This window comes from Corythoichthys intestinalis, chromosome 1 (genome assembly GCF_030265065.1).
Source record: "Corythoichthys intestinalis isolate RoL2023-P3 chromosome 1, ASM3026506v1, whole genome shotgun sequence".
Lineage (NCBI taxonomy): Eukaryota > Metazoa > Chordata > Actinopteri > Syngnathiformes > Syngnathidae > Corythoichthys > Corythoichthys intestinalis.
This window is the reverse complement of record NC_080395.1, coordinates 27,124,508-27,152,266: the sequence shown is the minus strand read 5'-3', so window position 1 is coordinate 27,152,266 and position 27,759 is coordinate 27,124,508. Positions and strand designations below refer to the sequence as shown.

The window sequence follows — 27,759 nt, the reverse complement described above, 5'->3', positions numbered from 1 at the left end:
ACTCTGGGAAAGATGATCCTTACCACTTGCTAATTGTTAATTGCGAGTTCGTCCTGTTCATGGGCTTTTATTGTCGTAGCAACAAAAAAAAAAAAAAAAAAAAATGCCAAGCATGAACTTCATTTTGGTTTGTTGCGTGACTAAAACTGTTTTCGACCTATTCATTTGTCTACTACAACAAGAAGAGATTACATCAACATCCAAACGGTAAGTTTTTGTTTGTAACTGAACATTTTAGTGAACACTTAGTTAGGAAATATGAATTTTTCAAATGTGTGCACTACGTTATTGTGCTGTCGTTTAAAAAAAATGTGAAAATTGACGCTAAATCTTTTTTAAAAAAAATAGTTTATTACCATTCACAACTTCTTGTTCACGTGCCGCCATTTTGAAAAGGAAAAAGGTCCACCCATCTGGGAAACTCGAGTATCATAATAAAATCCCAGTTCTCCAGTAGAAAAAAAGGACTTGAGGGGGCGTTCACATGCAATTTTACACTCGACAAGTGGTATTTACAATATTTACAACAGCACATGAAGGCAGCATTATTTATTGTTATTTATTATTGTTTATGTTTTTAATGAATAAATGATTTTTGCCAAAATTAGAGGGGCCTGTACCATCAAGATGTTAGAATTTAGAGGTGTGCAAAATTTCCGATTCTTAGATTATTCGCGATTCGGCCGTGGAAGATTCGAGAACGATTCACAAACATCCAAATTCCGATTATTGAAATATGCGAAGTAAAGCGGAAGTACACAACACTCAGCGCGCCGCGCGGTCTTCAGGACAGAACGGAGCGAGAGTAGCTAAACATCATGCTTCCCATTACCCGGCCCCTCCGGTAATGCCAATGCTCAACTCACGGCTCTAGCTCAACTCATGCTACGAGATAAAAAAAAAAACAACAACAACAACATACCTGACTGCTGCCGAAAAGCTGCTGCAAAGTACATTCATATGTTACCGTGGATATCATTTATACAGGACTAGATGCAATATAGATTTGGTAGTGTTAGCAGCACATCTACAAAAAGCTAGATGCTTACGTTATAAACGGCCGCCATCTTAAAGCAGTACACTTCCCTGCAAGGCTGTTGTAGCGAACCTTCCAAGCAAACCTAATTAACTTTTTATCTAAAATACTCCTAAATCGGTAAAATATTGACTTGAATCTATCTTTAAAATAGTTTTTAAACTTTCACATTTCGAAAGTAGACAAAAGGGAAATTATGGAATAACGGGAGCAATTTTAACAAATTTAACGGTTGATTCACAACATTAAATTATTGAATGTAGTTTAAAGCTGCTGATACAGAATGGGGACTGGAGTTTTTTATTTAATGTTATTTTTGTATATTTGTTTACTGCTATATGTTAACTTGATACTGAAATAATAATGTGGTTTAGCCTGAGAGTATTTTTGAACAATTTTGGAACTAATATACAAAACATTACAAAAAAGAGAGAGAGAGAAAAAAAAAGGAGGGGGTTGCATCAATAATCGTTTTATAATCGAATCGGAGCCTCTGAATCGTAATCGAATTGTTAGGTGCCCAAAGATTCCCAGCTCTATTAGAATTGCCACTTAAAGTCTCACTTATTTTTTGCACAGCATTTAAATTTGTAGAAGCAAAGGACACTGTTGCATCAATTGCCCACACTTTTTCAAAGCTGCACAAAACAAATGGCAATCAAATTGTGAATATCTTCTTTGTCTTTAATTTTCAAGAAAAAAATAAAATTCACCGTATAAAAAAATCCAAATTTTACCTCAGAAGTTAGTACGAATATCAATGTTTCTGGGTGTAACTGCAAATATATATGTCAAATATATATGCTTGCAAACGTAAATCCAGGGAGGGAATAATATTTCTAATATAAAGCTCCCAAGCTGCTGTAAAGAAAGTATTTACAGAAACCTTCATCAGACGTGCTTCAGGATTTGTTCTGTTGAGCCAGTGTGCCCGAATTCTAATCGTCTCAGTCAAACCGATAAGAACCTAGATTGGGTGTAAAGCATCTCTTTCATCTCTGCCCTCGGCCCTTCCTCTATTTGTGGACGCCTTGTTCCTCTTATCAAGCACACATTCTGGAGGGCCCATCATGCTTATTTGTTCCTGACACCCAATCTGCCAATAAAGCCTCGTTTAAAAGTGTGTAAGAAAACATTCCAAAGTCTGTCTGGCAGGCTGCGTGTCTACAGCCTGACATTTCTTTTCCCCTAAAGCCAATGCTTAGCGCCCAGAGTGGCAAAACACACCCGGGAAAGAGGTTATGAACTCTGGCAGTGGCAGAGCACTTTGACTTTTGGAAAATGCAGCTTTGAAGCCAAAATAAACAGAAAAAGATGGACATCAAACACTAAGTTCCTCGAATTTCCATATTTGAGCACACAAATGACAAGGGCACTCACATATAAAGTATGATGATGTTGAAGACGATCTTAAGTGTGAAAGGGGCCGTTGACATGGTGACGCTGCTACACCAAGATGCAACGATTGTGTTACGGAATGACCTCACCTTTGCACGGTGATGGCGAAAACGGAAGGCGTAGTCACAAACTTTTGATTCTGGCTTCCAAAGCGGAACGATTCAATTGCGGGTATTGCTCCGGAACCATATGAATGCAAAGCTCTTGCTCCAACAACCTGAGCACTTTTTTACTGCAGTTATAGTGCCATGTTGTTCATATGCCCAATTTACTCTACTGCCTATGTCCTGGGTGAATATTAGCTGATAGCAGGGTCAAGCCGCACAGGGTATAAATGTGATAACTATAGTATAGTTGTGTCAGCCTGACTCTTTAGAACATGTGCCAAGTATTTAAAAAACTATTGTCATTAGTGTAAATGTACTAGCTCATCTATGTTTAATATAAAGACGTGACAGATAATCATGTACCCTAATTTTCGCACTATAAGGCGCACCTGACTATAAGCCGCAGCCCACCAAATTTGACACGAAAACAGCATTTGTTCATAGATAAGCCGCACTGGACTATAAGCCGCAGCTGTCCTCACTGTATCATAGGATATTTACACCAGAAGATATTAACCGGTACAACCTTATTTGACAGCTGAATCATACGACCGACTGTCATAAGACCAAATGAACCATCATTAAACTTTGAACTAATTACTGCCAAGCTTTATTGCTTCAAGAAGCTTCATTTTGCCATCACTGCTCCCTTAGGGGAGACAGTCAACCCCTGCTACCACCTGCTGTTGAATGTTGTCATCCAACATGCCTCTAAGCATGCATTGCACTGCTACAGATGTAAATAAGAATAAAAAATCATGTTCTGTGCTAAATATTTCTTCAGTTACTGTTCCAATTGTTTCATCAATTGCTAGTTATGGTATTTGCTAACACTTTATTTGACAGTGGTGCCATAAGACTGTCATTACACAATCATAATTATGACATGTCTCTGTCCTGAGCATTCATGAATGCTTATAACAGATGTCATTAAGTGTTATCCGGCAAATGATCTCAATTTTGAATGGAATGAATGCAAAACATCCAAGATGGACAAAAATTGAGTTAGTGACATAATTTGCCAAATGACATTTAATGACATAAGCATTCTGTAATGTCCAATATAGTGTCATGTTATAATTTTGATGATCTTATGACAGTCTTATGACACCGCTGTCAAATAAAGTGTTACCTAAAAAAAAAAAAAATCAACAAATAAGCCGCACTGGACTATAAGCCACAGGTATCAAAATGAAGAAAAAAAGTAGCGGCTTATAGTCCGAAAATTATGGTAATGTTGGAGGAATCTGGAGCACCTGGAGAAAACCTATGCAAGGTAAAGCATAAAAACAATAACCTAAAAGAGACACAGAACACACTTTTTAATTCATATTGCAAGTAAACAGTGCCTAATACCATGAGCTACTAGCAGTCTAGCACTAGCATCCTAACTCAGGGGCCGTTTACATGGTGACTCTCCGAACATACGAAAAATTTCAAATTTGCATTTATATGGTTCCATCTCCATTCGAACAATGTCACAATTCCGTGCGAAAACGAAGTAGTGTTCATGCCAGGCCCTAGGGGGCAGTGCATATTTACAAGGTGGCAGCCAATGATGCACTTTGACCCCAACGACCTCCTCAGCCCGGAAGACAACATACCCGCCCACTCCAAGCAATGGCATTTTTATTTGGCTCCAAAAGGCACAAAAATGGAAGCATTCAACATACTGAAATTAGAAATATTATAAAAACAGTCAATTAAAGCCGATGTTCCACCATATTTGCTGTTTTTAATGTTTATTAGCACCGCTGCGCATGCCCAATGTGGCGTGTGCGAGTGCTGACATTATCGGTGCAGGAGCTTTTTATAGCAGAGCAAGCCCCCTCCAATCACCGGCAATCGAATTAGAATTAGGACATAACACAAAAGCATGCATTATGGCATTTAGCCAATAAAAGGCTAGCGTGAGAAGCTAATATACCTGTCCACATATTGGGATGATTGTCAAACATAGCCAGGGGTCCCAGCAGGTCAGGAGTTAGAAGTTTAAAATGTAATCAATCGCTTACTATAACCTAAAATGTAAAAAAAAATAATAATAATAAAACACCCATTTTAGTTACAAAAAGCAGGAAAATTGCAAGAGCTAATATATCAATACAAACAGAAGAGCAAATGATTCCAATCAAAATACTTTGTTTACAAAAAAAAAAAAAAAAGCTCAATAAACCCGCAGTCAAATCTAAACAAATCTGAAAGAAAGAGGATAGCAGTGTTTCCCCTAGGATTTTTTGAAGCTGCGGTGGTGGGGTGTATCGGAGTCGGACTGCCTCACCATGTCGTGCCACGGCAAAATTGCGTCATATAATGACATTTTTTTTCACATTTTGCTTCCCTAAAAGAACTATAACAAAGATCTATTTGAAATATTTCATGAGCCAGGCTACTGTCGTAGCTCTCAGCTACTGTTCAAGTACGTAAAATGCGTAGCTAATTAGTTACATTACCCTACGTAATAATACGACTGTTTATTCTCGTAGCAATAGTATGACTTACATTTCGTAGTCCTTCTTTTTTCTTTATTTGGCCTTAATATGTACTACATTAACACAACAATAATAGTACTTCTGTTAATGGCTAATGGCGTAGGTTTGCATAGGGACGTTAGGGACATAACACCAGGAACTTTTCAGGATGCTCAAATTGTCCCCACCAAATTTTAAGCAACTTTTTTGCATTATATAATGAGTTCAGTTATAGAGACATTTAGATTGTCTTCACATATTTTGTAAGGATAGAATTGACCCTACCATTATTAAGTGCATTACTTTCATTATGTTCAGACTTACATTGAAACCATTTTTTCCCCCTCAAACGCACGTTTGATTGGCAGATGACTAAATTCCCTTGTTTTCAATCTACTAGAAATAGGTGAAATTATCTGCCAGTGCTTTAAGTAAATTTTACTCAGATTTCTTGAAATAAGATTATTTTCAGACAGCTATTTTTAACACTTATTTTAAGCAAAAAAACAACTTTTTTTTTGTCAGGAATGTTCTTAATTCAAGTGATATTGTTCAAAACATTATTTGAAAGCATTTTTCCCCTTGATTTTGGTGAAAAATGACCAACCTTTTGATATATAGGCTTGATAAGAACAAATGGTAATATTTACTGTACCTAAAGTAAATGGAATAATCTGACCCATTAATCCTATAACTAGACTTTAACACTCAAAACAAGATGGAGAAAATTATTCGAATAGATTTCAGAAAAATCATCGTATTAAAACGTTCTAAATTTGCAGTATGAAAATTGGTACGTCAATACAGATTTATTTTTGCATTGATCATTTAGCCTATCAATTTATTAGGTTCAAATTGGTGGTGAGAAATGTAGCCCTGACCCCCGTTCACCCAATCTGTTGGGACTTTTTACGGTAATGTCCGCCCGCAGCAAAAAGTATACATGCAGGTTATGATGTTATATCGTCCCTACCAATATTGAGACCAAACCTACACCCTTGTAATGGATCCATTTCAAGGAGTAGGAGCAACTTCTACTTGCCGTGTAAAGAGATTTACTAGTTTCGATGAGAAGGTGAATATTTTGTTGTTGTTCGTGAACTCCATTTCCACACAAATGTACATTGAGGTACCAATTAGCTCAGCAAGGAGAGTAATTTTTCGAGTGTCCTAGAGCTCGCGAAACTTAGAAAGATAGAAAGAGCACATTTATCAAGGTTTCGTCAGCCGCGATTGCGTTAATCCGTCCGCTGAAACAGCCTGGTAGCAGATATAATAAGTACGTCTGCCCCTCTGCTATTGAACGCGTTGTTGATATTAGCGCGGTGGCGCTCTCCCCGCCTCTTGGCGCAATTTCATTCAAACTTACTGTTCCGTCCACTGCTTTCTTTCGCCGAAAAGTCTGATCCAAAATACTGTAATGCCCCGGGTGGGGGGAAGAAGGAGAGGAGTCTGTATTGGCTTATCCACTTTATTGTGGCAACAATAATAAAGAAAAACAATACCAAAATAACAGCGGGCTTCTGTGACATGCGACCGCTGTCTCGCTTCCCTCTACATCACAGCTCCTCGTCCTAATGTCTCTTAAGGGGGCCTCGCAGAGTTACGGACATTACAATACACAATGAATAGGTTGCCGCTGAACCCTTCACTTTAGGCTGCCGCTAGTTTGAAACGGCCTTAATTTTTTTTTTTTTCTAAAACATCTCTTTTGCACGTCGTGGCGGCTTTTATTTTGGTGTGGCGGTGCGCCACAACATGTAGGGGAAACCCTGCATGGATAAACTAAACAGAATCAAAACAAGGTTACCACAATATTATCATCTTTTATTGACTGACACTCATTGATAAAATGTAATTTAGTGCTGCCTTTATATGTTGAATAATGCAGTGCAGCTGTTACCATCGATGCATTTAGATTTTGAACTGCTGTAAATATGACTTTCATATCTGATTGTTTATTGAATCATGCGCATGTCTGCCTGGCTAGCATATGCTATGAAGGGCTTTAATAACAGATGGTGGGAGGAAGTCAATCTACTTCCCTCCCAAAAAACGCTGCTGATAGAACATGTATCGATCGGGACACTGGAATTGGAAAAAAATATAAAGCTGCGATCGTTAGGTTGTCGTTCAAGGAAACAAATATGTATTCTCTCCTCTGTCTCCCTTTATTTTTATTGCCAGAGGAGGAAAAAAGAAAAAATCTCATCTCCATCGGACTCGATTGTGCTGGGGCATTATCAGTTCAAAAGAGCTGGGGATTTGACAGTTCTCCACTCCATGGTGATTAATTACATCTTGACTGTGGTGGGCCCTCGCCTTGCCCTCTCCCCTCCCCTTTCCCTCCCAGCATGCTGCATGTGTGAGTGTATTTGTGTGTGGTGGCTGGAGGCAACACCTGATAAGTGCTGCCCTTATTACTGGTCTCATTGGGAGAAGGCCCAGGCGGCTAACACAGGCCAATCACACTTCGGTGAGGCCATGCGAGACATGCTCTTTTTCTTTACTCTTTACGGCGTAATAGAAAGCTACATTGCAGGTGACCGTGGGTAAGTCTGTGTGTTTGCCACCGGGTAGTGGGGAGTACACATATGATAGACAAGTACAAAGATACTTTGCATCCATTCTCTATGTACTTTTCAGGGATGGGCAAGATGGACAAAAAGTCAATATATTCAGCCTCAGCACTGTGTATGACATATTCACTGATATTTTCTTGCAAAGTGAGAACAAATGTGTTGTTCAAACCAAAGCCGAATATAACATGATACAGGCAGTGTTGTGAATAACGCCGTTCTAAATAACGCCGTTACATAACGGCGTTATTTTTTCAGTACAGGGGTAATCTAACTAATTATTTTTTTCCGCCGTTACCATTACTGACGGTCAAAAGTGGTGCGTTACTTACTTTGAATACATTTAAGAAACTATCAGCCATAGCGTGTCTACTCTGCACTGTTTATTTGTCATCCAAAACTTGGGGTGCGTTCAGGTTCATGGTACTGAAAATAGTTAACACACCTAGCCTACCTTTGCAAGAACGATGGAGTCGCCATTTGATACGTTCATAATGTGCAGGTCCTGCACCCATCCGCAGTAAAACTGTTCGTAGCGATTTGTAATTTCGGAAATGCTGATGAGTTTAGTAACATACACCAAACAGTAAATACAGCAGAATGTCCATTTCGCGTAATTGTGGAAGCCCATCAACATCTTTACTCCATTTGTCTTTGGCTTGCTCGTAAGGGTCATCATTGTTCACATCCTCAAGTTCACATATCTGTTCTTCGCCTGAGTAACGAGTTTGTCTCTTTATCGAACTGACAAGTTAAAGTTTAATGTCCCGCGAGCCAGACCTACTTCCAATATGGCTGCATTGTTGTCAAATCTCACGTGATCCCCCATTCTGTGACGTAAACGCTCGAGCCTAATAGCACACGTACTTCAGAGCCGTTTTTTTCACACACAAACCGGAACAGCGCGTGCGGCAAACACACACACGCAAAACAGATGCAGAGGGATATGATGGCAGAGAATTCAGAGGAAAATTTGTCCTTTACGAGGTGGAGCTATAAACACTATTTCAAGTTGGTCAAAATTAAAGGAAAGAACGTGCATGTAAAGTGTAATTTATGTCCCGGTGCAAAGCTTTTGTCGACATCTGTGGTAAGCAATTCAAATCTGTTTATTTTTGTTGCACTTCAAGTGTAGGATAAATCTGTTGCTGATGAGGTGCAATAAATATTACAGGGTTCTATAACACAACTACCTGTCTGTTCTTCTCTATTCATACTGCTCAGAAAATTTCAAATTCTTTGACATACAACAACTTCTTTTTAAAGTAACGGAAATAGTTACTTTTCCTGGTAACTAGTTACTTTTATTACTGAGTAATTCAGTTACTAACTCAGTTACTTTTTGGAAGAAGTAGTGAGTAACTAAAACTAATTACTTTTTTAAAGTAACGTGCCCAACACTACTGATATGTATGCCGTATGATATGACACATATGTTAGTAAATTAGTTGAATCAGTACATATCATCAGTCAGAAAGGATATTCTGATGGCCAACCAATCATACTTAGGGAAATGATGCCACTGTAATCACACAGAAGAGATGGAAAATGAGGCCCTTGATTTACTTAAGCACTTAGATGTGTACATACTTGTGCTCCTGATTTGCATACAGCAATCGAGCCAATCCTCAGGCACTTTCTTGGTACGAGAACCAAGCGTGCGTCTGAGTGGCACTTTCCCTGAGGCTCTCACCCGCTCACATTTCTGCATACATGTAGCGGGAAAGAAAGCTTCATTATAGTTGCTGTCAGCGCTGCTGTCCTAACCCCCGGGCTTGAAGGCAACATGGCTGGGATGAGAGACGGGAAGACACATGGTAAGGCCACGGTGAGCGCACGCCTGTCACACGCCTGTCCCCACTGGTGGGCACGCAGGCCATGATTTCTTCCAGATGGACACGTGTGCGTGTATGTGTGCAGAATTCAACCCAGAGGAAGTCGGCTAAAAATCAAAGACTCATGGGCACGTGATTGTGCTTACATTTGCGGATGTAAACATCTCTTTCACGCGCTCTTGATACTCTAAACTGTTGTATTTTGAAGTGTGGCCACAATTTGTTCGATTTGGTTGACATGTGGGTGATTTAAACACAATTTTGAATTGATATTAAAAAGGTTTTTGGAATAGTTTGGTCCAGAGACCATTAAATAAGTCAATATTTCAAAAGAACAACCTTAAAATTCAGTCTAAAAACAAAAAAGAGCGATTGCAGAGGACTTTCAATATATGCAAGCAGGTTTGAGCAGGTGGAAAAAAGTGTCACATGTGTTATGTGATTAATGAATCCTTGCTAATACAGTCGTATGAACCTTTTGGAATTTCTCACATTTCTGCATAAAATCACCATCAAATGTGAACTGATCTTTGTCAAAATCACACAGATGAAAAAACAATGTCTCCTTTAACTAAAACCAAACATTTATAGGTGCTATATTTTAATAAGGATAGTATGCAAAAAATGACAGAAGGGGGAAAAATAAGTATGTGAACCATCACTTTTAATATCTTAATGCCCCTTACCCCCTATGGCAGCAATAATTTCAACTAGACGCTTCCTGTATCTGCAGTCTGGCACATCGATCAGGACTAATCTTGGCCCATTCTTTACAAAATTGCTGTAGTTCAGTCAGATTCCTGGGATGTATGGCATGAATCGCTGTCTTTTGGTCATGCCACAGCATCTCAATGGGGTTCAAATCTGGACTTTGACTTGGCCACTCCAGAACGTGTATTATGTTCTTCTGAAATCATTCTGAAGTGGATTCGTTCATTCGCTGCCATCCCTCCCACTTCAAATGGATTGAATGTCTATGGCCGTCAGTGGCAGCCAATGTCAGGCAATGAGGCAATTTTGGGCCATTTAAGGTCATTTACCCGTTGATTTTCAGTTACTTCCTGTTGAATTTGGGGTATTTTATAGCTCACTTCCTGTTAATCTTAAGTTACATAACAGGAAGTGACCTGTAAATGCCCTCAAATGAACAGCAAGTGACCTGTAAATGCCCTGAAAATCAGACAGAATGACTGTGAATGCTCTGGTTTCGAATGAACGAACGTTTCTAGTCTAAATGGATTGGGCGTCGAGCACCGTCAATGCAGCCTTAGAGTTAACTGAGACACTATTATGGTGGAAGATTTGGTAGAAACTTGTCGGTTCCTTTTTATTTTATTTTTTTTTAGCATTGACACCTTTTTAAAACGATATCTCGATTTTTGGCAGAAGCATATCGAGAACCTACAAAGTATCACGATATATCACCATTTCGATATTTTGTCACACCCCTATTTTGTATAATTTCACAGCTTTATACAAATCAACAAACCTTGATCGCAGGTCTTCAGACACCTCTTTTGACTGACCCATGTTGCACATCAGCAGTGTTGTTAATAACGGCGTTAGAATATAACGGCGTTACGAACGGCATTATTTTTTTCAGTAGTGAGTAATCTAATCAATTACTTTTCTCATCTTGGCAACGCCGTTACCGTTACTGAGGCGGGAAAGGCGTGCGTTACTATGCGCGAGAAAAGTCTGAGAGAGACGGACTCACGAAGACTAGAGAGCAGAGCAGGAGTGGGGACGCCGTTGCAAATGCGATGCTAGGTGGCTCCAATAATACCTGATTGTAGCCGATAGCCTACAAACTACGCCCACACGTTAGATATCACATACTATAGAACTAGATGCAAACGACAGACAGGATGGTATTAGCAAGATATTGAACTAGATGCTTTAGTAAACAGCCGCCATCTTAAAGTAGTAGACCTCTCAAGAAGGTTCTGTTGTAGAGAACCTTCCTAGCGAAGCTAAGTAACTTTTTATCTAAAATGCTCCTAAATCGGCAAAATCTTGACTTTAAATGATGAAACAGTTTTAAAACTTACACATGTCGAAAGTTGACAGAAGGGAACTAATGCAATAACGGGAGCAATTTTAACAACTTTAACGGTTTATTCAGAACATTTTTTTTTTTTTTTTGAGAGAGAAAAAAAAATAATGAGAAAAAAAACATGAAAATTATCACTACTTTCCCAGGTATAATTACTTTTACATTCAGGTAACTGAGTTACTAACGCAATTACTTTTTTGGGAGAAGTAATTTGTAACTGTAATTACTTTTTAAAATAAGATTAACAACACTGCACATCAGACAATGCTTCTCATCAAGACAATTCTTACCAGGTGTGTGTTTTATAGTGTGGAAGGACAGCTTTAAACCACTCATCAGTGATTGGGCACACACCTGAATAAAATTGTTTGATAAAAATTGGTTTTCATTGCTCTTTAAGATTCCTTAGGCAGAGGGTTCACCTACTTATTTTTCCCCCTAATGTCATTGTTCGCATGCTATCCTCATTAACATACGAAAACCTATAAATGTTTGGGTGGTTTTTAAAGCATACTTTTTTTTTTTTTTTTTTTTTTTTTTTTTACAGCTGTGTGTTTTTGACAAAGATCAGAAATGTGAAAACATTTTAAAGGTTCAGATACGTTTTCATACCACTGTATGTTAGTTTTGTTTTCTATTATAACAGTTTTAAAATTCAAAATGTAGCAAACAACTTGAAGCAACCACACGTTGAACTGAATGGACTTTCAGAATGACCTATCTGTAATATTCCTATTCTACAGACTCAAGTGGTTGACCTGATTTGTCTCACTCAAGAAATGAGACTTACCTGAAACCTTGCTGATGCAGCAATACAATGTTAAAGAACTCATCCAGCAACGTGTGCAGTCTAACTAGCATGCATCAGGTGGCATGTCTTTCATTCCCAAGTGCTATCAGTCAGCCTGTCGATCACTGCCACATAAACAGCTTTTTGTGCCATCAAGAGTTGAGGTGTATTCCCTCACGCCTTCTGTTGGGTTTACCTTGTCATCCTTCATTTGGCAAGAGGGGATTCCCAAAATGAATGACAGATAAAGAAGAGAAGAAAAAGACAACAATGAGGGGGAGGGTTTAAGGGAAAAAAGACACTCAAGAGCTGTTTGCTCTGCGATGGATGGACAGCAATGAGCGAGCGCAGGCAGCCATTGCGAAGAGATGACAAGAGATGAAGATGAATGAGGGGCCACTTGAGAAGATAAGAGTGTTCCTTCCCTTTTTTCCTCCTCCCCTCCTCTGACTGTCCCTCCAGACTCTAGCTATGATGAGGTGACAAGGCAGACAGGAAGTAAACATTTCCTAAATTCATTTTGTATCCCCGCTGTTTTACAGCAATGTAAAGGTGGCCAACTTTCTTCATAGGGGATTGTCCTGTTTGGGTAATTTTACTCTTGAAACAAGTGATTACAAGTGAGAAACCGTAGTTTATATATTTTTTTCTTTGCTTGTATTTTATTTTATTTTTTTTAATTTCCCCCTATTTTGGTGCGTATCCTGGCGGCTGATGGTCTGCCCCGACAGCCAGGCCTTTTAATCAATCACAGAGATAATCAAATGTCACTGGCTATCTGCTCCATGTAATTACTTTTGCAATTAAAAATCAATCTCTAGTCACCTCGTCTAATTAGAGGGATGGGCAGATCTTCATCTGGATTGATTTGATAATGCATATTGACTCCAAAAAAATGCGGTAACCTGGTGGAAGTCGCTCATTTTATCTGCGCGTGGAGCAACACGACCAGGAATTATTTGGGAGCGTGTAGCTCAGACAGGTTGTGTTTCGGCCGTACCAGGGTGAAGACCGCTGTCGAGGAAAGGTTCAACCTTGCTTGCATGTCTGTTATGACATCACTTGTCACTGGAGGATGGAATAGCATAAACCTGGAAAAATGCATGACAGCTGGAACAAACATAATCCTGCAGCAAGAATGTTTTTGGAAGGAATTTATACAAAAAGTATTTACCGTATTTTTCAGACTATAAGTCTTTTAAGTTTTTTTTCATAGTTTGGCTGGGTGTGCGACTTATACTCAAGAGCGACTTATGTGTGAACTTATTAGCACATTATTATATCATTTCACATGTTATTTTGGTGTTTTGGAGTGACACTGATGGTTTGGTAAACTTGTTAGCATGTTCTTTATGCTATCGTTATCTAAATAACTCTTAATAGCTATGCTACGTTAACATATAGGCCACTTTCGCGTTCTGCCTTTGGCAATGTGTGTTCAATTGTATTATTGGCTTTTTTATATTTAAATGCATGCTTTTAGTTTGTGGTGCTTTCACGCCCAAGTGGGGGCGCACTCGCACTTGTTTACGGGAAGAAGAACACTCAGACACCAGAAGACGGACAGCTACGCAGCTCTGAGCGAGTGGGCAAGTTAGCGAGAGAGATAAAAAAACACGGCTGCGAAACTACGTTCATTGTTTATGCGTGTAAAATATCTCTACGGAGGCAACGCGTGTGTGTATCATCTTTTCTGTTGTTTTTGTGTGTTTTCCACCCGCGATCGGGGACTTAGAGCCAGTTGTGTGGTTGTTTGAACGATGTGCGAATGCTAGTGAACGCATGCTAACCATTTGTGTCATTGCTACGATAGCAGCTAATTATTATTTATTTACGTTGATGCGAACCTGTTTGGTATTGAGGACGCAATTGATTTGTATTATTTTTATTTTCACCCTTCAAATGATGGTGTCATAACGATGGCCAAAATAAAGTCGGCAAATTATATGGATGTCCAGCATCATCATTTGGGAGTTTAGCTCGCTGTATAGCCGAGGCCGGGCCGTATCGTCCTGGTGAGGACAGTACATTTGCATTTTGTTGTTCATGCATCATGTAACATTATAATACTGTACACTTATTCAGCATGTTGTTCTCTATATTGTATTTTTATTTTAAATTGCCTTTCAAGACGACATAAATGTTCTATGTGTTGGATTTTATCAAGTAAATTTCCCCCCAAAATGCGACTTATACTACGGTGCGACTTATATATGTTTTTTTCCTCTTCGTTGGGCATTTTATGGCTGGTGCGACTTATACTCAGGTGTGACTTATAGTCCGAAAAATACGGTAGTCTAAGGCTGACATACAGTGCCTTGCAAAAGTATTCGGCCCCCTTGAATCTTGCAACCTTTCGCCATATTTCAGGCTTCAAACATAAAGATATGAAATTTAATTTTTTTGTCAAGAATCAACAACAAGTGGGACACAATCGTGAAGTAGAACAACATTTATTGGATAATTTAAACTTTTTTAACAAATAAAAAACTGAAAAGTCGGGCGTGCAATATTATTCGGCCCCTTTACTTTCAGTGCAGCAAACTCACACCAGAAGTTCAGTGAGGATCTCTGAATGATCCAATGTTGTCCTAAATGACCGATGATGATAAATAGAATCCACCTGTGTGTAATCAAGTCTCCGTATAAATGCACCTGCTCTGTGATAGTCTCAGGGTTCTGTTTAAAGTGCAGAGAGCATTATGAAAACCAAGGAACACACCAGGCAGGTCCGAGATACTGTTGTGGAGAAGTTTAAAGCCGGATTTGGATACAAAAAGATTTCCCAAGCTTTAAACATCTCAAGGAGCACTGTGCAAGCCATCATATTGAAATGGAAGGAGCATCAGCCCACTGCAAGTCTACCAAGACCCGGCCGTCCTTCCAAACTTTCTTCTCAAACAAGGAGAAAACTGATCAGAGATGCAGCCAAGAGGCCCATGATCACTCTGAATGAACTGCAGAGAGGTGGGAGAGTGGCCTTTATGGAAGAGTGGCAAGAAGAAAGCCATTTCTCAAAGATATCCATAAAAAGTCTCGTTTAAAGTTTGCCACAAGCCACCTGGGAGACACACCAAACATGTGGAAGAAGGTGCTCTGGTCAGATGAAACCAAAATTGAACTTTTTGGCCACAATGCAAAACGATATGTTTGGCGTAAAAGCAACACAGCTCATCACCCTGAACACACCATCCCCACTGTCAAACATGGTGGTGGCAGCATCATGGTTTGGGCCTGCTTTTCTTCAGTAGAGACAGGGAAGATGGTTAAAATTGACGGGAAGATGGATGCAGCCAAATACAGGAACATTCTGGAAGAAAACCTGTTGGTATCTGCACAAGACCTGAGACTGGGACGGAGATTTATCTTCCAACAGGACCATGATCCAAAACATAAAGCCAAATCTACAATGGAATGGTTCAAAAATAAACGTATCCAGGTGTTAGAATGGCCAAGTCAAAGTCCAGACCTTAATCCAATCGAGAATCTGTGGAAAGAGCTAAAGACTGCTGTTCACAAACACTCTCCATCCAACCTCACTGAGCTCGAGCTGTTTTGCAAGGAAGAATGGGCAAGAATGTCAGTCTCTCGATGTGCAAAACTGATAGAAACATACCCCAAGCGACTTGCAGCTGTAATTGGAGCAAAAGGTGGCGCTACAAAGTATTAACGCAAGGGGGCCGAATAATATTGCACGCCCCACTTTTCAGTTTTTTATTTGTTAAAAAAGTTTAAATTAACCAATAAATGTTGTTCCACTTCACGATTGTGTCCCACTTGTTGTTGATTCTTGACAAAACATTAAAATTTTACATCTTTATGTTTGAAGCCTGAAATGTGGCGAAAGGTTGCAAGGTTCAAGGGGGCCGAATACTTTTGCAGGGCACTGTATCATAATTCTATCATTAGTGGCTTGGGAGAGGCAGCTCCTCTTAATATAGTATGGACAATGGTAGAGGGTGCAGTGTTGTTTTTGGCCGCCCTTTTAATTTTCATCTTAAGTCTTTTGGGCGATAATACTTATTATTAGTCATATTTTAGTCATTTCAAAATGTTTTTGTCTTCGTCTAGTTTTAGTCAACGAAATTTCATGCACATTTCGTCTAGTTGTAGTTGACAGTTACTCAAAATGTTATCGTACGGAAAATTCAAAAGTTTTGGTCCAAAAATAAAGGTTTCCAGCAATTTTGAATGAACATAGACATACAGTATTAGCATCTATAAGTAGTCGTCTTACAATGGCTTTGTATTCATCAATTTATTTATTATTTTGGTGAAAACTGAAGACTCATTTCGTGTAGTTTTAGTCAACGTCAAAAGATGTTTTTGTCTGTAAAATTAAAAACCTTTCCTGCAAAAATAAATCAAGGTTTCCATCTATTTCAAATGAACATAAAGAGACAAGCACATATTGTAGCGTCTATCTACCAGTACAAGTGTGATAATAAACACTGAGCAGGAAAGGGGTACATTATTTTCAATTAATTATACCCACCTGGATGGCACAACATTACCGTGTGTGCAAGCCTGGAGACGACACATTGGTGAATCGGGAAAGGGGGATGCAGCACGTCACGGGTGACACAACCAGACACTGCTACCTTGCATTTTGAACATGACTGAAACTATTGCGCATTTCCGTCTCGTTCTCGTCTCGTCTGACGAAAACTGGCATTCGTCTTATGTTTTAGTCTCCCAAAAAACGCTTTTAGCCCGTTATCATCTTGTCATCGTCATGAAAAAAGTGTTCGTTGACAAAATATTTAATTTAATATTGTTGACGAAAACAGCGCTGAGTGGGTGTAAACAAAAGTACATAATGTTGTCTCATATGTAGTGTTTTTGTCAGGATTAACACGTCAGTATCCTAAACCAGTGTTTTTCAACCGGTGTGCTGTGAGAGATTATCTAATGTCGCATTTATATATACAAATTTCGTAATGTCCGTAACCGTGCGGGCCCTTGAAGGGGCCATTAGACTGCAGAGTGGTGACGTAACGGGAAGCAAGCTAGGAGGGAGGGAGAACGGCGTGAGAGCGAAGTTAGCGGTTGCATGTTGCAGATGCCTCTGTTATTTTGTTTATTATTTTCAACTGTTGCCACAATAAAGTGTGAAAGTCATGACCGACTCCTCTCCTTTCTATTTCCCCATTCGGGGCTATTATAATATTTTTTTTCACGTCGTCGGGCGGAGTTGCAGTAGGAAGGAGTAGAAAGTTCTCGGTCGTGTCGCGCTCAAAAACTGCTCGATTTTCTAGCCATCAACGACCTTGCTGTCCGCGACAATGTGGACCCCAGCACGTCAACTGCACATTATTTGGTTAGACTCGTCATGTGTCAATATACTCAAAAGTGTCCTATTTTATCCATATGTGACAACCGTCAATCCTCCTCCTGTGTTTTATTCCAACACATTGTCAACGACAGCAAAATGGCTGACGGCTAGAAATCCGAACAGTTCTTGAACACGACACGAGCAGCTCTCCTAAACGTCATCTCCAAACTAAACACCCGTCACTTCAAAACTACTCGATGGACTATTTTGTTCGCCTTTGTGAAAACACAGAGAAACAGACAACTTTTTTGATAAAAACTACGAAGGTAAATGAGAAAGCACTCAAAGGCAGTTACCTTGTTGCTAAATCCAAAAAGTCCCACACCGTGACAGAGACATTATGACTACCTGCCTGCAAAGCCATTGTCTGCGAGATGCTCGGCCCTGATGTGGTTAAAGACATTGCTCAAGTCCCCCTGTCTGGTAATTCTGAGCTTTTTCAAGCCTAACTGCTATAAAAATAAATAAATAAAAACAGAGACTGAGAGCTGTTGAAGAATAAGGATATTGACTTTGTGTTCATCTAAACAGGCTCAAGTTTCACACTGAGTGAGTATAGATACTGAGAAATTATTTTATAATTAAATATACCGTACAGAAAAAAATTTTTGAACATTTTTGGTTTGTTATGTGCCGTGACATTTTTTCCAATGTAAAAATGTGCCGTGAGTCAAAAAAGGTTGAAAAACATTGTCCTAAACAATGTTTAGGACAGTGATTTTCAAACTGGGGGTGTGCCTCCTATGGGGACCCTGGCATGATGACTGTGTAGGGTGCGTGGCTACTATAAGAGCCCTTTTCAAATGTTTACGTTACACCAGCATATAAAGTTAAGGGAATGCTGCAAAAAAACGTTTGGGACCCACTGCATTAGAATGTGGCATTTTAGTGGCAAGTTACACCACCAATGTCTGCATGGTAATCATCATCAATGTGAGATCCTTTTTTGTCACCGAGGGCCACGTATAAATCGTGCTTGCTTAAGGTATCATTTAGCCTGCGCTGTTAAAGCCACTTGCTGTCATTAGAGTGGAAGGTTCACTTTGTAGGCAACAACGTCGATGCCTTTAATTTACAGCTTTTGCCTGGAGGATACTCCTTTAGCTTTATGAAGTGGTACTAGGGGGCCTATTTAGTTGTCATTGCAGAGCGCTGCTCAGTGTGGCGCATCCAGAGTGAGCCAGGCTGATGTGGGGGAGCAAAGGCAGCCATTTCAAATAGGAATGGCTGTGCTTTTAACTCAAAGAGCTGTGCAGTGTGGCAGCTGATCAGCAGTGCCTTTGAAGGAAAGGGAGAAAAGGGAGTTAAAGGGGAGGGGGAAATGAAACAGACGTGGGTCAGCCCCGCATATTATTCCCCCTCAGGACGTACATGGTCTATATTGGCTCAAGCAGCACGAGGCCCCTTGGGTTCAGTAGAGCCTTCCTTGGCTCAGTGCTAAGAGGGGGCCCTTTACAAACGGGCCGAGCTGCGGTGAACACTTATTAAATTTCCATCAAGTTTAAACTAAATTTGCAGGATTGGCGGGGTGACGCCGCCAGGGGAGCTGATGCCACCGGCTGTAGCCTCTCTGCGCCACTGAAGCCCAGTGTGCTTTATTCCCCTTTCATCCCCTCTTGCCGCCACCTTCTTGAAACCAATGCTTTCTAAACAGGTTTTATTCTTTTTGTAGAGGCAAAAATTACTATTTAATTTTTTTTTTTTCCAGTTAAAAAAAAAAAAAAAATGTGTCTCAAATGAAAGATGCTAAAAACTACATGGTTATCATTGATCTATTTCTGTATGTTAATAGATAGCTTTAAGTCTCAGATATTTCTTCTGTTGGGCAGAATTCTTGTATCTCCAAAACCATCACTTTTCAGGAAAATAAACTGATAAATATATAACATGCTTGTCATCAACACTGCATCATCAAACAGAGCAAACAATTTGCAACGCTTACGATTATCAATAATTTGCAAAAATAACACGCACAAGGGGACTGACCAATAATAAAGATATAAACATTGATAAATGTAAAATTAGTTTTGAAAGTTTTGAACATACTGTAAGAGGTTTTGGCTCAACAGTGACTATATGTGATTCTAATATTGACACATGACTGATTAACCCTTTAACACCAAACGTGTCGGCGGCGACAACTGTCAGGAAACGGACAGGCAGGTGGTGTGTGGACCCAAATGCAGGGAAAGGAGGCGAGGCAGATTGACGGTGCGAAAATGATTTAAGTACGGCAAGCAAAAAACAAAGTACCAACAAATAATGACGAGATCCCAAAAAAACACAGCAGCAAACAAAACTCAGGTCACTAACAAAAGGCTGGGTATCAAAAACCTACTGAGGGGAACACGAGGGCTTGGAGAAAACTGCTGAGAACAGGTTCGGACGTGCACATGGACATTGACAATGACACAACAAGGAGTGAAAAGAAACTGGGAGCTTATATGTATACACACACAGACAAGGCGTAATGACACAATGAGGAACAGTTGAGCACAGGAGGATGCAGGTTGGAGGATACACTAGGAGGTGGCACAAAAGGTGAAATCAATGGGCAATCACAGGGAAAAGTCACACTAGGAGAAAACCAACACAAAACCTAACAACAACGTTACGCAAATAATATTTGAAGTCTTGTCACGCTGAAATTACGTCACCCACGTGCCGCTGGTTGGTCTCATTTGAAAGTGTGGAAGTTGCGGTCCACGCCTGTTTTTACTTGAAATCAATCGACCAAGTAAAACGGGAGATAATGTCATTTGAGGTAGTTTTATTGCCCTCATAAATAAGCAATAAAATGCTACATAGACCCTATGTTTATGTCCATATTTTTTTTATCCATTTCTTACCTTTTTTCAAAACCGAAAGCACCAAGAAAGACTTCATATCCCAGGAGCCATTGTGAGGTCAAGAATAAAGGATAAAATGTGAACATTTTTCATAAATTGCTGAGCAAGGCACCACCTAAGGAGAGGTAGCGAGGGGCAGCCAGTTGGATTGAGCGAGCGACTTTGATATGTGCGAAATGAATCGGAAAATTAAATTTAGCGCAAGCTAATGCATTATTTCATCAACTGAAGGAAGAGGATGAGCCGGATTCGTCTTGTTTTTTTCTTCGGATATGTCGGCATCTCGGCGAGTGAGGAGTGACAGCAGCGCAGGAAATGGCGGAAGAGTGGGCTGTGTGACGTAGTGTAGCTCTGTCCTCTTCAGGAGGAAACTGAATGGCACGCCTGAAAAAAATGGAATTTAACTAGTTTATTGTCAATATTTTTTTAAGACTTTTTTTCAATGTTATATATATATATATATATTTTTTTTTTCGTCACTATCAATATTTTAAATTTGTGTATAGATGTGTGTGTTCAAGAACCTTGTATATACTTTTGATAAGGTGATGGGTACAATACCTAATCTCACAAAGTGATATCCTCCAAACCCTTTTTGTGTTAGATGACATATATGTATTTATTATTTTCACTATTTTGCAGTGTATATAACCTGTTTTGACCATAGTGCAGTGGGGAGAACAAGTATTTGATACAGGCGCAATGGGTTTTCCCATTGGCAGTGTATCAAATACTTGTACTGTATGTGTAAAGGCCAAAAATGTCTATGACTATACCTGCTGTTTGTGTTGAATTGTCTAACATACAACTACTCAGTCTTATTTTTTTCTGTTGAATGTTTAGCCTAACAAGTTGAATAAAAATTATCAAGCTTCATAACGGTTGGTCGAGCATGTTTGGTCGTCAATGGGAAATCAATATTACAAATTTTGACAAACACATTTAGGATTTTTTTTGTCTTATGGGGTTCAAAATGTTGAGTATAATTGGTCAGTGAAGAAATAAACAGTTTGGAGACAAAGGTTATGGTGTCCTGAAAAAAAGAGACCCAAACAACAATTTTTTCTTTGAAATATAAAGGCAACATATAGAGCATGCAAAAATAGGCTTAGGTGTTAAAGGGTTGAACAATTTTTGGTTTTAAATGAATCAGACAACATCAACTATCAGGGATTAGAACCGCTTTGCATTGCGCCATTATATTCAAGCAGATAGTTGGTCCCTGGTCACTTCTGCAGCTTCCACCCCTTTCCCCTGATTGGCTTGGCATCAGAAGGCAACCAATCCACACTAAACCACGTATACCAAGTATGACACATTAGTCAAGGAGAAGCACGAATAAAAGATTTCGTGGCGTTGTTTTGCTCTTCTTTTAATGATGAAATTAAGTGTATTTCTGACAAGACATAGGACATTAACCTATCTACAAATGTCGTTTTTCACTCCCCCATTGTATTCATCCAGAGAGTCGCTTCCTGGTCACATTTTTAGGTCCCGCCTCCTTACCCTGATTGGCTTGGTCATCAAATGGCCGCGAAGCGGTTAAACACTTGGGGGCCGTTTACATGGTGACTCTCCGAGAAGACGAAAAATTTCATGTTTGCATTTATATGGGCCCGTCTCCATTCGAACAATGTCGCAATTCTACATGAAAACGATGTGGTAGTCATGCCAGGCCCTAGGGGGCAGTGCAGATTTACAAGGCGACAGCGAATTATGCACTTTGACCCCACCAATGTTCCTCAGCCCGGGAAAAAATACGCCCGCCCACTCGAAGTGATGGCATTTTTTTGTTCAAAAAGGCACAAAAATGGAAACATTCAACATATTTAATTTATAAATATTAAAACAGTACATTACAGCTGTCATTCCGCCATATTTGCTGTTTTTAATGTTTAGTAGCACCACTGTGCACGCCCAACGTGACGTGTACGAGTGCTGATGTTATCGGCGCGGTGTCGCGCCATGGGAGCCTTTGATATGCATGCCAAGATAGTCTCTCCTCAATCCCCCCGCAATCAAATTCTTCCACTTTGGAGGCAGGGTTCAGAATTTTTCGTCTTCGCCTTCCATCTTCGCCGACACCATATGCACGCAAGGCAACTCCGCAACACAGTCATTGCGTCTTCGTGTCGCAGAGTCACCATGTAAACTGCCCCTTGAGGTTGTCAAGACGGTACTGCACGATGAATGAATCAAGCAAGCAAGACCGTCTTGCTTGCAATATACAATAGACAAAAATAGTCAAAGGCATCTTGCCAGTGGGTTGAAAGGACAAGAGTAAAGTCATTGTGACATTAAAGTGCACACGGGCCTCGCCTGTTTGATCAAGATGGAGATGGGGGTATACAAGACTGTGCCATTAGCTCATCAAAGCCACAACCCCACACCTCCACCTCTTTTTTCCCCACTATACCGCACACCCCACTTTCACGATGATGGCCAGACGAACTGATCCCGTAGCCTGATAATGTTGGGGCAGTTGATGGGTCCAATGACATCTTGCACTGTCCATCTGCTGTAGTAGACAAATGCAAGCCAAGCAAGGTTACACGTAGCCTTTCTGGAACCTTATCAATCAATTACATTTAGCCTTTGTCAGATTAATTGTATGGAGTTGTTTGCCACAGATAGGAAGAAGGTAGTTTGGGATTGGTGGGGTATTGGTATGATTTGGTGGTCACTTATATCCAAACAGGCCTGCACACTTTACCCTTGATATAACCTTTTCAGTCTTTGAATGTGTATTTCAAATTGAGAACAAATAGAAACAGGGTTCTTTTGTCAGTCTTTTTTATGTAATTTATTATTATTTTTTTTTTTTGGACATAGTATAGCAATTGTTCATACTGGATTCACATTAATTTTATCGAATGTGTACCTTATTTTTTGGACTATAAGTCACAGTTTTTTTCATAGTTTGGCTGGGGGTGCGACTTATGTGTGAAATTATTAATACAATATGATTTCATTTCACATGTTATTTTGGTGTTTTGGAGTGACACTGGTGGTTTGGTAAACTTGTTAGCATGTTCTTTATGCTATCGTTATCTGAATAACTCTTAATAGCTATGGCCACATTTGCGTTCTGCCTTTGGCAATGTGTGTTCAATTGTATTATTGACTTTTTTATATTGAAATGCATGCTTTTAGTTTGTGGAGCTTTCATGCCCACGTGGAGGCGCACTCACGCTTGTTTAGGAAATGTTTATTTAAACATACCCATTGTACATTTTTCATAAGCAGCTTGAAGCCCCCCACCCCACTCCCCCCCCCCCCCAAAAAAAAAATCAAATTGCCCATAGCTTTCAATTACCAATCCCCAGTGCACCCCTCCTCTTATTGAATGTCAATTTAGAAGGTTCAGTTATTTGTTAATTTGACCAATTTAAATAAAATACATTTTTTGTTAAACATATTACTTTATATACAGTGCATTTTGATTATTCATATTTGTTATTGGTTGGCCAGCTAAAGACACCCGCCACTTCTTTGGATTCTGAAATGCTGGATGGATTATGTATGGCTCAGCTCACCATGCTTAACAGCTGATAATGATGTGTGATGGGTGAGTAGAACACTGGTATACCAGACTGCCAAATGTTGCTGGAGCCAGGGTCAGCTTGCGTTAATCTTCCTTAATGAGATGTCGCAGGGAGAAGATGGAGCGACCGAGTGGTCATTTTCAAACTTATTCCCTTTCTGGATCTGTCCAGACAGGCCAGCCAACTGACCACATCACTCCAAGGATTCATTTGTCACAAGGGCATTTGGGCTAGTCTACCCTACCCACCAGATAATGGTGGGCCTGGGGTCCTTATTAATGTACTGCAGAAATACTCAAACTGTGGCGCATGCAACCAAAAATCCTCTAGTATATGGTTCCACTTGTGCTTGGCTGGAGCCAGAAGGTGGTTGACTTCATGAAATAGAGACAGGAAGCTGTTCTTCATAATAAGAAAGCAAAATTGGCAGTTATTTATATCAGTTTATAGAGTAAATGTTTGATTTTTGTAAAGTACAATACAGATGCAAAACACTTATTTGAAACAATGCAGCAAAATCCTCAAGCATGTACATAGGTTACACTCTTTGAGTTTTAGGGATACACAACACTGATATGAGGCAGCTCACGCTGAAAGACTGGTTAAACAACTATATATTTTGTCATTTAACTGCTTGATCGGACGACAACATCTTTAGGAATATACTGATTCATACAATTAATCTTTTGGGTTTGTAATGAAAGATGCAATGCGGAAAAAATACCCATATAACTTAAAATTGATGATTCACAGGAAGCAAAATATTTAACTTTTTCTCAGTTTATACAAGAGAATAAATGTAGAAGTCACTAAAGGAGTTTTTCATTGGTAAACTATATAATAGACGTGGACCATTTTTGAGGTGTGTTAGTTTTACAACTCAACGTTATTTTTCTGAAGCCCCATTCACATACACCTGAACACTGTATAAATCCTGGGGTTTAAACCGGCAGCCCTAACTAGTATATGTGAAAGCAATTTCCCAGGTCAAGTGACATGGAGATAACACGGACATTTACCAAGTTGCATTCCAGTATAATGTCTGGGACTTTCCCGGAAAGCGGTGTGTGGTTGAAAGCAGACATTAAATTCACGAGTCACAACACGATGGCTGTTGAAGTAATTATCATGGCGGGCCGATCGTCACTTTCTTTTTCTTCGCAGTAAGATGAAAAGCGGTAAACAAACATCGCAATTATCAACATAGCAAGCTGGAAATAGGTGAATGAAACTGAAAACATAATGAAATTAAATTGCTACTGGATCGTAGAACCGAGGAAGAGAGTCCATCGTCCGTCATTAGAAATGTGTTTTTTTGTTTTTTTTTTGTTGCCAATGTGAGGGTTCGCAACTGCAGAAACAAGTTTGTACCTCAAAGCAAAGAACAACAGAGGGATGTAAGCAAGGGTTTATTAAATACAAACAAAACTGCATGGATCGCGGAAAAGGGAGAATAACAAATGGGTCGCTACACCCTGTCTCCGGAGATCGATCATGCAAACCTAAGCGGTAGGCAGAAAGCTGATAACTGAAACAAATACACGCAAATACAAGCACAACTTAGGGGATTTCAAAACAAGGGCGGCAGACGAACAAGCTAGCAAATGCACGAAATAAATGGAGTACAATTTGTCAAATGGCGCCCAGCAAGTTAATATCTCGGCACCCTTCTCCTGGATCGCCTGGGCTTAAATACAGTTTTAATGAGCTTAATTTGGCTGCAGTTACGATGTTGGGAACGCTCCCACAATCGGCTCTGTCACAAAACGCGATCTGACCAACAGAATGTGACAGCCGGTGCCGACCAAAAATGACGTCATGTCCGGGCTATAAAATAACGCCAACAGCCCTCCCCGCACAGACAGTGCCGAGTGGGCAACACGGGACATTCCCGGGATATTTCTCCGCGCGTGAAAGCAATGACGCGGGTAAATCCCGCGTCACCTTACACGGAAATTTACCGGGATATGTGTGTGAAAGAGGTTTGAGTCATGGAGAAAAAAAAATCCTTTTGTTTCAGTTAAGTTTATGCAAAATGTTATTTTGTTAAAATGGTTGGGTATGATTAAACATGATACCGGAATGGCTATAACCTGGATTTTTTTTTTCCTTTTTTTTTTTTTTTTTTTTTAGGTGATGTGCCAATTCTGCCAGGTTGCTCATGTGGATGCAGGCTTACAAAGTCCAGGAATGGTTGATCTGCTAGATGCATAACCAGTGATCCGGCCTCCCATCCAGTGTTTACCTCCGCGACTGTGGAGATGAGCCGAGGTTAAATCAGCGCTTGTCTTCTCTCTCTGAACATCTAAATCTTCAGTGGAGAGAAGTAAGATGTACTCCTCCTTTCATCCATCCACCTCCTTTGGGTGAGCTTCTCTTAAGTTCTCCGCTGCATTTTCAGTGGGTCAGGTTGATCCCCTCCATCATTGAAACTCATTCGGGGGGCATTAAAGTGTAAACCAGATGAAAAAACAAAGGGCTTAGGCAAATCAGATGGCTCAAACAACAACAACAAACCCACACTCTGTAATCTTCTTAGGGAAATTAATGAGGGGGGAGCCCCCTTGGCCAAGGTGGATAATGATCCCGGACCGCGGGGATGAGAGGCTGCAGTGGATCAGGCAGAAGGTGAGAACGGGAAAGGGGGATTAGAGACGGACTCCCACCAGAATCAAACAGGACTCTGCCAAAGGGATCCCTCCCCTCCGATTGCCCAAACTTCAAAAAGTCCTTCCTAAGCTGGAAGTAGGTGTCTGTAATCCCCTCTGTGGCTGCAGATCTATGCGGCCGACCCGGGCCCGAGCTTTCATGCTGCAGCTTGTTCGGCGTGCTCTCCCTCCATGTCCTGGGAACGTAAACTTTTGCACCACGCCGGCTCATTGCAGATCGCGGGGATGTGCTTGCTCATTACCTCTTCATTAGCTCATTGCATCGTCGACTGCCAAGAAGATCAGTCCCATGCGTTGCGTACCCCTTTCCTGCACCTCACTGCTTGTTGGGGGGCAAAGAACGAGAGCCTTTTAATTAATTTGGGTGTGTACAAGTAAATATTAGGACAGCAATTCACAGGAATACAAAATCTTAAAGCCAGTTAATGTTAACAATAAATGTATGAGTTAAGAAAAAGTGTGAAAATCTGAATTCACAACAAAGTATTAGTTTGGTGATTAACAAGATTTTCTTGAACACTATTGTAAATCAAGAGAAATGTTATTTATTTCTTACATTGGATTAACCAGGCATACATTAAACTATTAGGATATTAAACATTTATAAGTGTTTCCACAGGTCAGAAATATAATTGAAAGTAAAACAAATGATTTTGAAGACTTTGGAAGTGCTTAGCTTCATAAAATGTGCTTTAAAGGTCTGTTGGAATTTTTAAGTCAGTCTCTTGAGTAATGTCAGTTCAAAATGCATCTTAAACGCATCTTTTTAAATCCCTGAAGAACTGCTTGTGGATATGAAAGCCTTATAAAAGAATATTTTGCCAATTGAATTATTAAATTATTTAGAAAGCATAATATATTTCTACCACTAGTTACTAGTCTCCCTTCAACTTTTTCTTTTGAGGATAGTTTTTGTGAAAAGATTTCATCCCAAATCCTTCTTTTATTGCCTTATACCTGTCCATTCCTGCTGCATGGTTGTCCAATCAAATGACGAAGTAATGGAAAGGGATAGCGGATGGGGCATTCTTATACAAAATACATATCCCTACGTCTTAGATTCTTAGAATTAGTGTCACAACTGTCACT

At 39.9% G+C, this 27,759-nt stretch overlaps 1 long non-coding RNA gene across 1 annotated transcript; it reads left to right on the top strand.

The window, feature by feature from the left end:
- Positions 1-27,275, top strand: LOC130928207 (uncharacterized). Its single transcript, XR_009066644.1, has 3 exons — positions 1-207; positions 26,135-26,367; positions 26,541-27,275. It is a non-coding gene; the product is annotated as an uncharacterized LOC130928207 (long non-coding RNA).
- Positions 27,276-27,759: the final 484 nt, after the last annotated feature.